Here is a 15,385-nt window from a genome sequence, read left to right on the forward strand (position 1 = left end):
CATTTATAATGTAAATGTCTACGCGTTTATCATGCATTGCCTGCCGTTATCTCAATTGCTTGTGGTTTTACATTCGTTTTCCATGCCTATGTTCTCGAATGAGATGGGAAACACTCCAACACAGCGGAGGCAAAATGTCAAAGCCATAACTAGAAGAAAAATCGTCACAATCATAATAATAAAATCAATATTGAAAGGTGCTGCATTTCTGTGCTGTATTGATTCGTTCGCTCATATCTAAAAGACTACAGTTTTATTGCTGGACCATTTCAATCGAGTCCACCGTTGTGATTTTTCAACCTTTTAATAGATTGGAGGTGCTTATATGGTGTATCACCCTGTGGCGACTGAGGCTTCTGAAGAAGTGAGGATTTAATGACTTGGAGACGTATGGAGGTCGAAAAACAAGCTCAGAAATGAATACAAATGGTTTCATTTCATTGTCGTCTCATTCTGCTGTTCGAGATGATCTGTCAACAAACAGTGCCAATAATCCGAGTAAAACAGAAGTGGGTTATGCATTTTGCCTTGGGAGGACTGATTTATAAACCAGCTGGAGAAATGTCCAAATGTTTCCAATGTCAAATGTTGTGGATATCAGCTTATTCATAACTCCTGAATTCAACGTGACACTGTGCTTTGTGCTGTGAAGCTTTCCACGAGACATGAGCAGAAGCATAGCCTTCAATATTCGCTGATGCGGCCGCTGAGTTAAGCACCCTGGACTGAGTAATGACTGGAACGGAGAGATAAAATAAAAAGAGGAATAAAGAGAAATTTAATGGGAATTAGTAATACAATGTGAATGTATCAAGATTAAGAGGAAAAATTTCACACTTACTGCCATCTTGGCTTTTTAATGACAAAGTCCTACAAAAGCACAGAGTTCACTGGATATCTGGATTGTCTCTCTGCATGGTGGACCACAAATGCACAGAAAATACAAGACAAAAAATGTTTAATCTTATGGCATCTTTTAATTATTTTATGAAGTATTTTTGTTAAAACACTATGTTATTTGTGCAGATCCAATGTCAGTGAAGGTTGCATCCCAGATGAACATGTTATTGTTCAGAGGTTGCTCTTTAATAGCTCGGGAGATTTCTCTGTTGTGTTTCATTTAAATATACTAAATACTAAAATTGCTAGAAGAAATAAATACAGTAACAACAAAGACCATTGTTAAAATACATGAATATTATGCAGGTGGATTTTGGATGGCAGACTTGGCAAATCTGAGCTTAGTTTGTGACATTGGTGAGATCTCTTCTGAAACTCTAATGGAGAAATTTGTTAGAATTTCAAGACTTTCACTCACCACCGCACAATACAAACGAGACAATAAAAGTGTCTTTGGCAGGAGAAATATCTGAGATGCAGGAGACTCAAGAAAAAGTTTCCATTTTGCTCTCCATTTATTCTCATTGATGTCTAGTAGCAATAATTGAGATATTAAAAGGTTTCTCATCGGGATTTTTCTTTGGGATTTTCCTTTTGCTCTGCAAAATTAAAGACGTTCATTAAAAACTAAAAACTAACTGTTTGCATTCCCATTTATCAAGTCAGTCAATTGGACCAATCACCTGAGCCATTAATGCCATGTGACTAATTTCTCTGAAGCTGATTGGATAATATGACCACAAGAACAGACACATGCCCTGCGTTCCATTTCGAAGGGCTTATCCCTATGCCCTAAGCCCTTCAAATGGTTTACACTCCGGAGTGAGAGCTTTGAAGGGTTAACGGGTGTAGGGGACCAAACAACTGTTTCTTGAAGTGCCCTTTTGCGTCATCATCCCACGCCCATAAGGAGGCGACGTCACCACACAAAGAATCTGTGTGCAAAGAATCATGGGAGCCCGAAGTGACCATCAGTTGTACCCTTCGAAATCCTTCATTCTGAAGGGCCCTTTGAAGTGGCCAGTTATGAGCACTTCGGTTTGGAACGGCCCTTCAGTATGGCAGCCATGATTGTTGTCACTCCGAAGGGCGATATATCCCAGTTGGAACGCAGGGATGATGTGTTCTTCTTTACACCGTGTTCTAATCAAACGCGATGCGACGCCACGTTAAAAGGTACATTTAAGATGTTAATCAGAGGTTTTGTCCCAACCAGCCGAGACAGACGTTTTTAGAAACGGTTTCTATTTCTGCGACGTCGCGGCTGACAGCTCCGCTCACACAACGATCTCATTCGATGTAAGTTCTGCACCTCATGAATATTAATCAGCAAACATGGCTGAAGACAGGCTATATACGTTTTATTACATCGCAGGAATCTCATCGCATCGCGTTTGGTTAGGATGCGGTTCTAAACGGCGCACTGACCTTTTGCCGTATGACATCAAAGTATTGAGTAATTCTAGAGAAGACTGCTTCATGCTTTCTCACAGTATTTTGATGTCATACTTCGATCAGTCTGCACAGTGCTGCATGAAGTCAAACAGACTTTTTTATTATTGAGCTGTGATATCAAAGGCAGCGCACAGAGAAGCGTAACTGGGAAAGCATTTAATATTATTTTGACAGTGTATGTTGCCAACTACCTTTTCGAAACTGCTTTGCATCAGGCTCGCATCTCTTTTGTCTTCAAACTGTGTCTAGTTGGTTATCTCAGAAGGTTTTGGGACAGAGCCACACACACACACACAGTTTGGAATATAAAGGCAACAGTCTCACTGGACCACTGGCTCACGCCCTTGACTCACAAAAGGACAGGTTGCCATTTGGAAATTACAGCCCAAGTGAGATGGGATGTACCATCGTCTGCTTGCCAAGCTCACCTCACCGTGACTTTGCTAAAAAACCCAAGTTGCTCAAAGGATGCGATATAAGAAGGCGTGGTGTAAATTATAAACATTTGACAAGAACCTCCTCCCCCAGTGCCTTGTTTACCCTCTGCTCTTCTTCACCTACTCTCATCTCTCCCTCAAGGGCTGTGTTTAGAGGTCATGTAATATATTGGCATCATGTTCTCACAGGCTCCCGTTTGACAGCCCATCAGCTTTTTCTACTAAAGACCTTCTCTACACCAAGACAGTATGTGTCGCCCAATTAAAACTTGACCCATGTGCCGATGTCCAATCCAAACTGGCTTTGTCAGGAAAGGAGATCTTGATTAGCGCACGGCGTTCTCACCGTGGACTTTGAAAATGGCTCTGCCCATTTAGTAAAGGTGCCAGTCCAGCTGTCGAGCATGTTCCAGCGCAGCTGCTCGGTTTGTCACCCCGCCAGCGCTGGTGGAGATTTGACAGCTGTCACTGGCCCATGTGACAAGAGAAGGTGGTTGTGTCCTTTTGCACTCAGATAAACAAGCAAAAAAGTGAAAGTTCAAGAGAGAATATTTTCCACAAATAATCATGTTAAAGTAATATAATGACTTTTATATGTAATGCCTTCGCGTTGCCTCTTCGTTCAGGCAGTTTAACAGCATTATTAAAAATGGAAACTTTATCATTCAATCATTCAAATGAACTGTACACTTAAATAGACAAATCAGCTGGATTAACACAGTAACAGTAAATCATTACCTCCTGGCTCAAGTCAGCCAAATTGAAGCGCGACTCAATTCCTTACAACTCACTGAACAATTCAATATTTAGACTATATTCATATATATTATTCAGTGTTCAAACATTTGAGAGTGACAAAATGACATTTGTTGACAGTTTTTTTTACTTTAAAACCTTTTTAGACAACAAACTTTGTAAAGCAGCAGTTCACTAGTTCGCCTATGCAGATAATATTGATGGTAGCAGGAGTAGCGAGGGTATGCTTGTTTGGCGTGCTGTCCGGGGGGGCGGGCCTCGAGCTCGGTGGTTCCTGTCGAACCCGGATCACTCCCCCTCGATGAGGGGAGTGCGCCGAGCTCGGAACCGGCCCGAACCCTGTGTACCTCCCGGCGTCCTGCGAGAAAAGTTAGTTCGGGGAGAGGAGCCGCGGTGGTGGAGGGATGTCGAAAACTGAAAAAGTGCAGGTAAGACAGTTACCTATTTATTGAATAGTTCGCTGGGTCTGATAGGGTCGAAGTCATGATAATGATGCAGATCAGCTGCGATTGCTGATGCGCATCAGCCGGCTTGATTATATGCTCCGTTGTTCTGCCAATTTATGCTACCCATAAATTTGTGCTACCCTCGTGTTGTGATTGGGTTGGGGGAGGGGTTATTTAGGTGTAAGGGTTGGGTTGGGGGAGGGGTTAGTCCTGTTTTGTCTGGAGGTAGCAAAATTTGATAGGGATGCATAAATTGGCAGAACACCGGCTCCTCCCGAACTTTGTTAATAAAACATCATTTCCTAATAAGTTTTACGAAAAAATTTGCGTAGTTCAACTTAACGAAAAATGTCAAACCTTTTTATAAATGTTTTCAACGAACACTTATTACTCACCCTGAAATGTATTCTCGCGGCTCGACGGTAGCAACCGTAGAAGATCGTAGCATCTTCATGGTGGCTAACGTTAGCGTTTACAAATTTATCGAATGATCCTCTTAGTTTTTTCTGAAACTCTTCTTTCTTTTTCTTTCTTTTCCTTTTTTCGCCCCCTGACGAAATCGATCACGCTCTCGTGCTGCAGCCAACATTTTTTATTCTTCCACAAAGTAAGCAGCGACAGCGACGTACATAGAACAAGCACGCCATGGAGCGAGCACGCAGCACGTACATAAGGACATATCGAAATGAATAATACAATGTTATAATTTTTTTCATGTGTTATGAAATTAGAGATAGAGGAAGATGCATCAGAAAATTGTATTTTGCTGAGTGAGAAACAAAAAAAAACACGAAAAATTATTTTTTCAGGTCAGGCATGAGGCCTTGTGGGGCACGAGACCCTGTGTGGTCGCACACCTGGCACAGCCCTTACGACGGCTCTGGTCTTCTCGGTCGGTCCGCAATCACGTTCCGGGGGGTCCTCTCGGTTGTCCGATCAGTATGAAACGCCCCATGGGGACCCCAAAGGTGTGTGGGCCCTTAGAATCAATCTAACCTCCTCATCCCCCCCAGGCAACCCCTGCACATAAATAAACTACTGTTATCTCCTATATGCTTGGTATAACAACACCAATGAATCTGTTTCTAGTCAGGCAGATTCTTTCATCACTTTGTGTCCTGCCTGCTGTTCTTTACCTCCATCTCTGTAAGTATTCACTCACAACAGAGTTTCACTATCGTTGAGTAACAAAGTCGTTTTCCTTAAATAGAAATCTAGTGAGACCTAGTGCAAGAACTTGTGAAACGTTTTTATTCTTGCTGTTTTATGCATTAGATAACATTAAATTGTATATATATAAATTGGTTGCACAGCACAAAACACCTTACACTTACACATTTTAAAACAATTACTTTAGTTTTGAAACAGTTCTAATCCTGAGTTATCCATTTTTTTACTAATTGTAATTGTAATCGTTTTTTATGTAACTCAGTCCTGATTACTGTAATCCTTCAATTACTTACCCAACCTTGATGAATACTTAGCACAACACTTGGATGTGTGAGATTCTGAGTAGTAACCGGTAAGGCCTTGCCTTCATAATCCAATGTGATGGAAACAGCCATGTGGGAAAATGTCAGTCTCTAACCTTTCATGCAACGCACACACGTCCCATTTCATCAAGCGCTCAGGCACTAGCATGAAGATGGAGCAGACGGATTATTTTGAAAGGATGTGTTAAAAATGTAAAAATATGAAATGATTTGTCTGTCATGGCTGCTTTGCCCCACCACGCGGTTTTGCATAATTATGTGGATGCTAATAATAAGGACATCGCTCATTCAGTGCTTTTGGCAAGGCTATTGCGCGTGGAAGGTAGAAGTGATTCTGGCTAAATTAGTTCCAGCTTAATGAGTAGCCTTTCATGGATTTGGGCCACAAATGATCTGCAGTTAAGTTCCTACTATACTGTGAAGGATGACGGCTACCTACATCTTGAGAAAAAGCGTGCTTTTAGCACTTGCAACATTGGGCGAGATGTTGCCTTAAAATAAAAAGGCTCGGACATTTAAAATGTGAAACTGTAGCTCACCAGCTTAGAATAAACATAATGTTATCATCTGAATTCAGTGAATATTGTTATCTTTAGCTTGAAATGAACGCATGTTTAGTCACCATACAAACAAATTGTAGTTAGTGCATTCATCACTACTTGGGGTGTAACGGTTCTCGGTAAAAAATTGAACAGCACATGTTGCTGTTTAAACTAAACTCATTCGAGGTTGCCAATTTAAACATTTAAGTGCAAGATGATGCAGAAGAAAACTCGCTTGTGCGCTGTGAGAAGATTCGAAGCGTGCACAAGGAAAGTCTCAGACATGGCGCAAATATTGAGTTGTCTTTGAAGTCTTGCGCTTAAACGGACAAATTCACACACGAAGTAGGTCAACATGCCCCTCTTGTCGAGTATCTTAACAAACATAGTAGGTTATGTCTTAAGTGAACGCATGAAACAGACGAAAAACAAGGCATGTGTACAGTACTGGATCTATTAAAAGTCAAGGAAATCACTCACTGCTTGTGACTCAATAGCTTCTGTACCTTCAATTATGATTCATCTTTATTTCATTCGTATATTTGCAATGTTTTATTTGATTACTTTAATCCATTTCTACCTTAAAAGGTATATTATACAGTATCTTATTTTATTTTCTGCTTTGCTCTGTTGTTTTATTGGTGCTGTTACTTGTAGCTTGATTATTTCTTCTTATTTTTATTTGTCAGTAATCCCTTTTCCCTGAACATAGCACGAACCGAACCAAAACAGTGACCCTAAAGCCATGACATAAACCGAACCGTGAGTAATTTGAACTGTTACCCCCTAATCACTACGTTTAGTTTTTAACCAAGGACAAAGATATCCGAGGCGGGCAATATAACAGGTAAGTGTGTCCTCAGCATCTGCTATCTACAACATTATCTGTCCTCATAAAATGAATATAAAGTGTCAGTCTCAGTTCGAAGTTAGCAAAGTTAGCTGTTAGCAAACATGCTTACTGGATATTGTTGTTCAGCAGGGACATGTGCATGTGGCGCCACGGCATAATGGGGTGTTTCCTAGCACATCAAATTTCACCCATGAGCAGTGAGGAGCACATTCACAGTCTTCACGCAGATGTTGAAAGCAGGGCCATTGTGAATAATATCTGCACGCTCTCGGGATAAATAAATTTCATCTCATGCAGAAAATTAAACAAAAGCTGTTTGCTTTGGCACAACGGCAGATTAGCTGAGAGGAACAACGAAAAAAGATATCAGGGGGCTTGTTTCCTGCCATCCAAAAAAGGGGAAAAATAAACAAGTTTCAATTCCTTATGAACATGGCCTGTGAATCTCCACGGCACCAGTGGCCCGCTGTGCTGACAGCTAAGCGTATGAAAGAGCACATCGGGTGTGTTGGAGCCAGAAGCCAGAATGGAGTAGAAGTTTATGGAGTGCAGATGTCAACGATTTAACACCATCGGTGGAGCCATTACATGCGCATGTAGTAAGCAAACAGGCCAGCATCGCTATGCAGTTTCTTAGCAACAACCACATGGAGGGATCACCACGCTTATGGGCTTGTAGAAAAAGCGTACTAATGCCCGGAACAGACTACACAATGATTTTATCTGTTACAATAGTCAGATTATGCGATTTTGACTTCTTTTTTGCCGTGTCATGGACAAGAAACTTGTCAGGCTAAATGTTACTTTCTGACCAATCATTGCTTACCTTCTTTAATAACGTGTGTGATGTCATCGAGAAGGCGGAACTAGTGACTGACTTGTATGATTGAGCATAGGCAAACAATAGCTAATGAAACGTTGCTGAAGTGTTTAGAACTACCATAATGAAGGAATTGCTAGCTAAATGCTAATTCCAATACTCACCGGGTTACTGAAGCACCTCTGCTACTGTTTGTCAGCATTCATCTTGTTTCACTCTGTCATGATAGTTGCCCGAGCAAACATCATAAAGGCAGGAATATTGTCACAATAGTACCTCAAATCTTTCAACAAAATATTACCCAGCAGCACCAATACCATTACCTCTTTTTTTTTTGTTTTGTTTAAAAGCTGTTAGCTTCTGTGCTCCTATTGGTCAACGTCACAGATGTCACCGAAACCCTTAAAAATATTAAACATGCATCTTTGGTGATGTTGTGAAGTGACAAAGAGTTGGTTGTTGTCTACTATGTCAGAGGTTTTCAATTTTTTAGATGTCACAGAACCCCAAGTGTGATCATTCTCATTTGAGGGACCTCGGGGTCTGTTTTTTATAAACACCCAAGTTATACAAAAATATTAAATATTATCAATCTAAAAGGAGCTTCTATTAAGTTACATTATTATATATAGCCTATTCGCTGTTCTTCTCTCTATTGTATTTTAGTATTAAATTTGTTAATTATTTGTTTTTATTTAGTGTTAATGTACTTATTATTTAAAATAATCATTGTTTTATTACTTACATGTTGTTTATACAGTGTGTTTCATATGTTTACATATATGTTATATTAACATTACTTTCACATATTTACACATGATTTCAGTTTTTAAGAGTTATTTTCTAGACTTTTCCACAGAAGCACCATCTGGCCAAGTTACTGGACTACGGTTCTTATTTTCGCAGAGCATTTCTAAGATAACTTTTCCACAAATCTTTCGTGAAGTTTTCAAGTTCAGCACCAGACCAGAGAAGCCCGCGAGCACTCGGCATTGATTGACAAGTGAAACGCAGTGGAGTGTGATAGCTCAGCTTTTACACTGTAATATCTGCAAACGACAGTAAAAACATTGTCAGTTTTGAGGTTTGCTGCAAACTATGAAGTATTGCTTATATAGGGAAGCAAATGTATTAACACTCGTTGAGTAAGCAATATCCATTCCTGACTTTCTCATTCTGCTTTGGAAAAGAGCCTCCTCTGTCTACCCAAGAAGATACGCATATTCCCAGGCAAATACATTCCATTAGCGAATGCCACTCTGGTCAGGGTTTCCAATAGGGAGGGTAATGAAATAGCAGCAAACAACGGCAAACTGCACAAGTCGGGCAAAACCTTCTGCTGAAATTTTTTACTGGCAACAGAGGTACATGATATGACCTGTAAATATTTTTGCTGTCACAGCACAGCCACAGCAGATTAAACAATTGACAATTTATAGATATATAGAGAAAAATGTGTCAGACTTTATACTGTGTACAGAAAGAGAGAACTTTCAGGATTGTTGGTGTTATCGGAACTCCAACCCTCCCTTGACCTTGATAGGTGGGTTTGGAAAAGGATGATGGATATATGGACTGAAATTATGTATTTTTATTTTAAAATATTTTACTATTTTATTTCAAACAGTGTTGCAGTGCAAGGTTATTTAAGTTTACTAAAATTAAAACTTTGAGAAATTGAAATGTTGCCTCAAAAATAAACTGAAATAGGTTTGAAGCACTAAAATTATAATAATAAACAATAACTGAAATAAAACTAAAATAAAAATTAATTCATCATATATAGCAACATAAAAAAATTAAACACTGTACATTTCAATTAAAATGTCAAAGTACAACAATATCTTATAACCACAACAATATTTTATAGTTGTATAATTGGTAATGAAATATTAAGGACGGTTTTATTCTATTGGTGACATTTTTATGCATTTAGGGGTCAAAGAGAACATCCTCAACACTTCACAGATGTCAAATGTTTGGAGGTTTGGTTTGCAAAAAATGACTGGCCATCAATTCAAAACATTTTATAGAAAGAGCAATGTATATTTGCATAAATCATTTTCACTGTCCTCTAGGGAACTTTCGGACTTGATTTAAAGACCTAAGATTTATTAGTGTTATTAATAGAAAATCGAAAGAATTTATGTTATTGCTACTAGTAATCACATTAGCATAAATGCTTCAAGTTGCGCGTCTTTAAGAATTGAGAACATTAGTTTGAAATCGACTCTTGGGAGCAATGAAAAATAATTGTAATCAAAGAGGCCTGATGAGATGCGAGTTTGGTTTAAGAGATCTATGATTTATTACACAAAAGTACATTGACATCTGCTGCTGCTCATTAGTAGTTTAACCTCCGTCCGTCTCTTGGGTTTCAGGTAGGTAACAGAGATTTGCTAAATCCATTTGCCAGATGTTCTTTATCCATAGGAATGAGTAAAACAGCTGTTATGTAGCCTGGGCACTGGCTGTTGGTAAGAGAATGGTAAACATTTGTAAAATGTGATCATTTCACAAGAATAAAGGACTTCGCTATTAAACCCCCAGGTAACGTTTCCCCAGCATGTCAATGTCTCGTCCACAGTTTGTTTATCAGTTTTATCTAGCTTTTTTTTATCGAGCTTTACACTAAGAACAAATAAACAGCAGACTGCAAAAACCAACAACAAAGCACTGGTTTATATTGTTTGCTCTTTTGTGTTTTCTTTTCTTTTTGAGGTTTTTTTTTAACTGCGTTTTGCACATTCAGGACAAGTAGTTAGTCATATGGTGTGTGTCATCCTGCTTACGTCAGACTGGTGCTTGGGTCTCAGGCAGTGTCCTTACCAAGTGTGTCCTTCAGGTTAAAAATAATAATAAGACAGTACATTAGCAGAGCTGGGTAGTAACGGATTACATGTAATCTGGATTACATTATCAGATTCCAAAAATCAAGTACTTGTAATTAGAGTAAACTACACTTTAAAATACTCATAATCAGACTACAGTTACTTTTTTATGGATTACATGATTACATATTATTCACAGAATGGCAGTAAATTGTTTACAGTTAAGTGTTTCTCCTACATTTTTTCATTTTTTATTTCAATTTCTTTTCAATTTTTTTAATAAACATACCTACCACTTAAATATGTTTGTGATTCTTCTAGCTTTTTCCGGCAGAGAGGTGAGGGGTTTGAAATCGCACAGAGAAGCAAAATGGAGCAGCATTCAGCATTTGATGGCTGGATGTATAGTCACTAGGGGGTATGACGAGACATTTAAGATGAGATGAGACACAAGATTGGGTTCACGAGAACAAGACAAGACTTCTACACTATTTTTAAGTAATCCTCAATGATGAAATAAATGATAAAATGGTCTTTTATTCAACTGAAAATCACAAAATGCAAAATCGGTGCATTTTGAAAATGTAGTTTAAATGAATGTAGTTTTACGTCTATTTTTATTAATTAAAATATGATTGAAAAGTGGCAGGGCATCTTCAATACTAATTTCACCATTAAACTCCATCATGCTGATATCACGAGACCTTGACAAGAAATCTTGTCATATTTTAATCTTGCGAGATCTTGTGGCACAAGATCTTGTCACACCCCTAATAGACAATCTTTCAATTTTAAGGAAACTCATGAGAAAACTGTTCAGTGTTATCCGTAAACACTAACAACAAGTTAAATGGTTCAAATTCTACCTCCAGCAGATCCTTCAGGGTGTCATGGAGGGGCTCGCTGTCCACTGCTCACCACATGATCACTGGGGTCCCTCAGGGATTGGTGCTTGGACCGCTGCTTTTTTCCATCTACACAACATCCCTGGGACCCATCAAACGGGCACATGGCTTCTCGTATCACTGTTATGCTGACGACACCCAGATCTATATCTCGTTTCACCCAGACGATACCACTATAGCAGCTCGCATTACAGCCTGCCTAGAAGACATCTCAGCTTGGATGAAAGAGCATCCAGCTCCTCCAGCTAAACCCTGCCAAGACAGAACTACTCGTGTTTCCGGCACACCCCATGGTGCAACAAGATCTCACCGTCCAACTTGGCAATACCACAATCACTCCATCCAAAACAGCCAGGAACCTCAGAGTCATATTCGATGAACAGCTGTCCTTCAATGATCACATTGCAAAGACAACGCGGTCATGCCGATATGCCTTATTCAACATTAGAAAGGTTAGACCCTATCTCACTGAGCATGTGGCACAACTCCTTGTCCAGGCCCTGGTGATCTCAAGGTTAGACTACTGCAATGCTCTCCTTGCTGGTCTTCATGCGAAGGCTATCAAACCACTCCAGCTGGTTCAGAACGCAGCAGCACGCCTCGTCTTCCAAACAGCCCAAAAGGGCTCATGTGACACCCCTTTTCATCTCTCTCCACTGGCTACCAGTTGAAGACCGTATCAGATTCAAGTCACTAATGCTTGCCTACAGGACTACCACTGGATCTGCACCGGCATACTTTCACACCCACCTACACTCCTACACCCCATCAAAAAACTACTTAAAACCCATCTCTTCTGTGAATACTTGACAGACAAATGAAAAGAAAAAAAAATCCTCTCTAAATCTCTAACACTAACCCTCTCTCTTTCTCTCAACAGGTAGTGGTCTAGCTTTTGTTGAAACCAGTAACTTTGTATTGGCACCTATAGTATTATTGCTCCTGTATGACATATCGCTTATTGCTCCTTAAACTCTTTGTAAGTCGCTTTGGATAAAAGCGTCTGCTAAATGACTAAATGTAAATGTAAATGAGTGTTAGTATTTTGTCCGTACTGTACTTTAAAATGTCGAGGCTCTTGTTGGTGATAAAGAATGGAATATTTTTCCTCGTTGTATCTGTTAAAATAGTACAAAATCAACCTGATTCAATATATGTAACATCAAATAAGATTTAAATCAAAGGTAATCTAAATATAATCAAAAAGTAGACAGATTACGTTACCAAAAATATGTAATCGAAGAGATTACGTTACTAACTACAAATTTTGTCTTGTAATCTATAATCAGTAGCTGATTACAATTCATAAGTAATCGACCCAGCACTAGTACTTTAGTGCAGAACTGCTGATATATATATATTGTATGAGAACTAAACCTTCACTTCTAAAATAATTATTCTAACTGCAGGTTTTTTCAAACAGCCAGACAGGCTAAATAAAGTCTGCTCTGTTTGTTTCCTGTGCTGTCATTGATTTGGAAAGCAAATGAAAACCTTCCAAGTGATCTCATATTTTCTTTATAGTGGAAAGCGTTCTGTATCATTGGTACTTGCGCTGGAATCATTAGCCTTGGTCTTGGAAATATAGCGTACAACTGAGGATTTTAAATTAGATGGTTCAAAGATAAAAAATAGAGAAACCCCACATCAGCTGCTGCATTCCCGTTATAATAAACAAAACTGTATGAGCGTGGAAGCGCTTTTCATTCCTAAGAAACAGCAGACAGATGTTCTGAACTGAGTCTGTCAGATTCTTTCTCCTCTTTTACATATTCTGCTTTTCTATGATGAGCTTCCTCTTTCAAATCAACTACAGAGCAACATTTTGAAGATAATTTTTTTTAATTAGTTTTACCTTGTCGTGTTGTCGAGCTACTTGATTAAATATTTTTAAAAAGCCCCTTACTGAGTACTGAGATTAGTTTCAGCTGCAGTAAAAGCGCATCGATAACTTCAACCAAACTACGCACTTGCCATTTACATTTATTCATTTGGCAGACACTTTTATCCAAAGCAAATTTTTTGTCAACATCCCAAACAGTACTGTTAGTTTACAAGGCCATGCTACTAGGAGGATAAGCAAGGGAGAAAATGAACAACATGAAAGATATTTTTTATTAGACACAAAACATAGACACTTATTGGTTAGTCAAATTAATGCGGAACAGGTGTGTTTTGAGTTGTTTTCAGATCAAAGATGACGGACAGGGGATGTAGACCTGGGGCCTCATTTATAAAACGTGCATACGCACAGATTTGATCGTAAAGCGTGCGTACGCAAAAAATCCACAGCAACGTTAATATTTATAAAAAAGTTCTTTGACGTGGGAAAGTGCTTAGCGCCACGTCAGGGTTTGAGCAGACGTGTGCACATTTGCTTGTCCGAGTGCTGCAGGTTTTTGGAAATATAAGTAATTCTTGCCGCTTGTATAGCATTTGGACGTTGACAGGTGCTCTTTCATTTATAAATGACATTAATTAGACATCATTGAAAGGCGGAGATCTGAAACTGTTGAGCTGAGCGCAATTTCACGATCATTTGCGATGAATAGATTTCACGTCTGATAGAGAGGCATACATGCGTTTTCTGTGCGTACGTTCGTTCTATGAATCGTTTTTTGACAAGTTGACCATGTCAAGCATGAGAAGACAGCATGTTTAACATTACAAAGAAGTCAGAATGCATGAAACACTGTGGCACCCCACCTTTAACTTTTGGGGCATGGAACCGGAAGTAGGTTCAGTACTCGCTTTTGCGTTTTGCATACTAAAATACAACATCCCCTGCAGCACTACACAATGTTTTGCGAACAAATTTAAAATTCGTAACAACTTCCACAAGGGGGCATATTGTAGTTTTATCCGAAGGGCGCAGGTACACTCTTAAAAAAGGTGCTTCAAGAGGTTCATTGATGCTACAGATTAGTTCCGTAAAGAACATCTGAAGAACCTTTCTGTTTCACAAAAGGTTCTTTGTGGCAAAAAAAGGTTCTTCAGATTATAAAAAAGTGAGAAAGAGATGGTTCTTTAAAGCTGAATGGTTCTTTGTGGAACCAGAAATGGTTCTTCAATAACATCGCTGTGAAGAACCTTTTAAAGGGGTCATATGGCACGAATACGAGTTTTTCTGTGTCTTTGGTGTGTTATAAGTTGCCCATGCATGTATTAGACACGTAAAATTGCAAAAATTTAAGTGTTGGAACAAAAGATGCATTCTATCTAAAAGCGAATGCTCACCCAGACCTGCCTCAAACGCCTCATGTAACCACACCCCCACAAATCTACGTCAGTTCATGGTATGATTTGACTAAGACCGCCCAAATCTATACGCAAGTAAGGTGGGCGTACCTGTCAGTACAATTGCTTTGGAGCCTGATGTTCCAAATATGGTAAGAGGCGTTACATTTACGTCACACGCTTGCAGTATTCGACCAATCACTATGCATTGATTAACTGGCCAATCATAGCACACCTCGCTTTTCAGAGTGATGAGCTTTGTAAAAATCTGCACATTTCAGAAAGGAGGGCAAAGAGGAGATACAAACATGCACCGTATGTGGAAAATACAGCATTTTTTAACCTTAAATCGTGTATACACATTGCATTACATCTAAAACAAACAATAATATTCATTTTAGCCGTGTCATATGAGTGTACCGTAGTCTTCAGACAGGAGCGTTCTTATTTGTTGTATCAACAGCTTCCAGCATAGACACAGTGTCAGCGTTCACATTGCCAATTCATTTCACTTAAGCTGCTGGCATATTCTTGTTCATCATATTTGAGGCGGTAGGTCTAGGCGGAGATCTCTTGGTGGTAGAGGTGAAATTGCACACCGCTCTGCTCTCAGGAAACAAACGTCATGGTATGTCACCACCAGCTGTCACCTAATAGTTTCTGTCATCAGTGATTGATTCCACTGCACCAGCAGAGATGGCAGTTTCATT

Source organism: Triplophysa rosa, unplaced genomic scaffold (assembly GCF_024868665.1).
Source record: "Triplophysa rosa unplaced genomic scaffold, Trosa_1v2 scaffold402, whole genome shotgun sequence".
In the NCBI taxonomy this organism is placed as follows: domain Eukaryota; kingdom Metazoa; phylum Chordata; class Actinopteri; order Cypriniformes; family Nemacheilidae; genus Triplophysa; species Triplophysa rosa.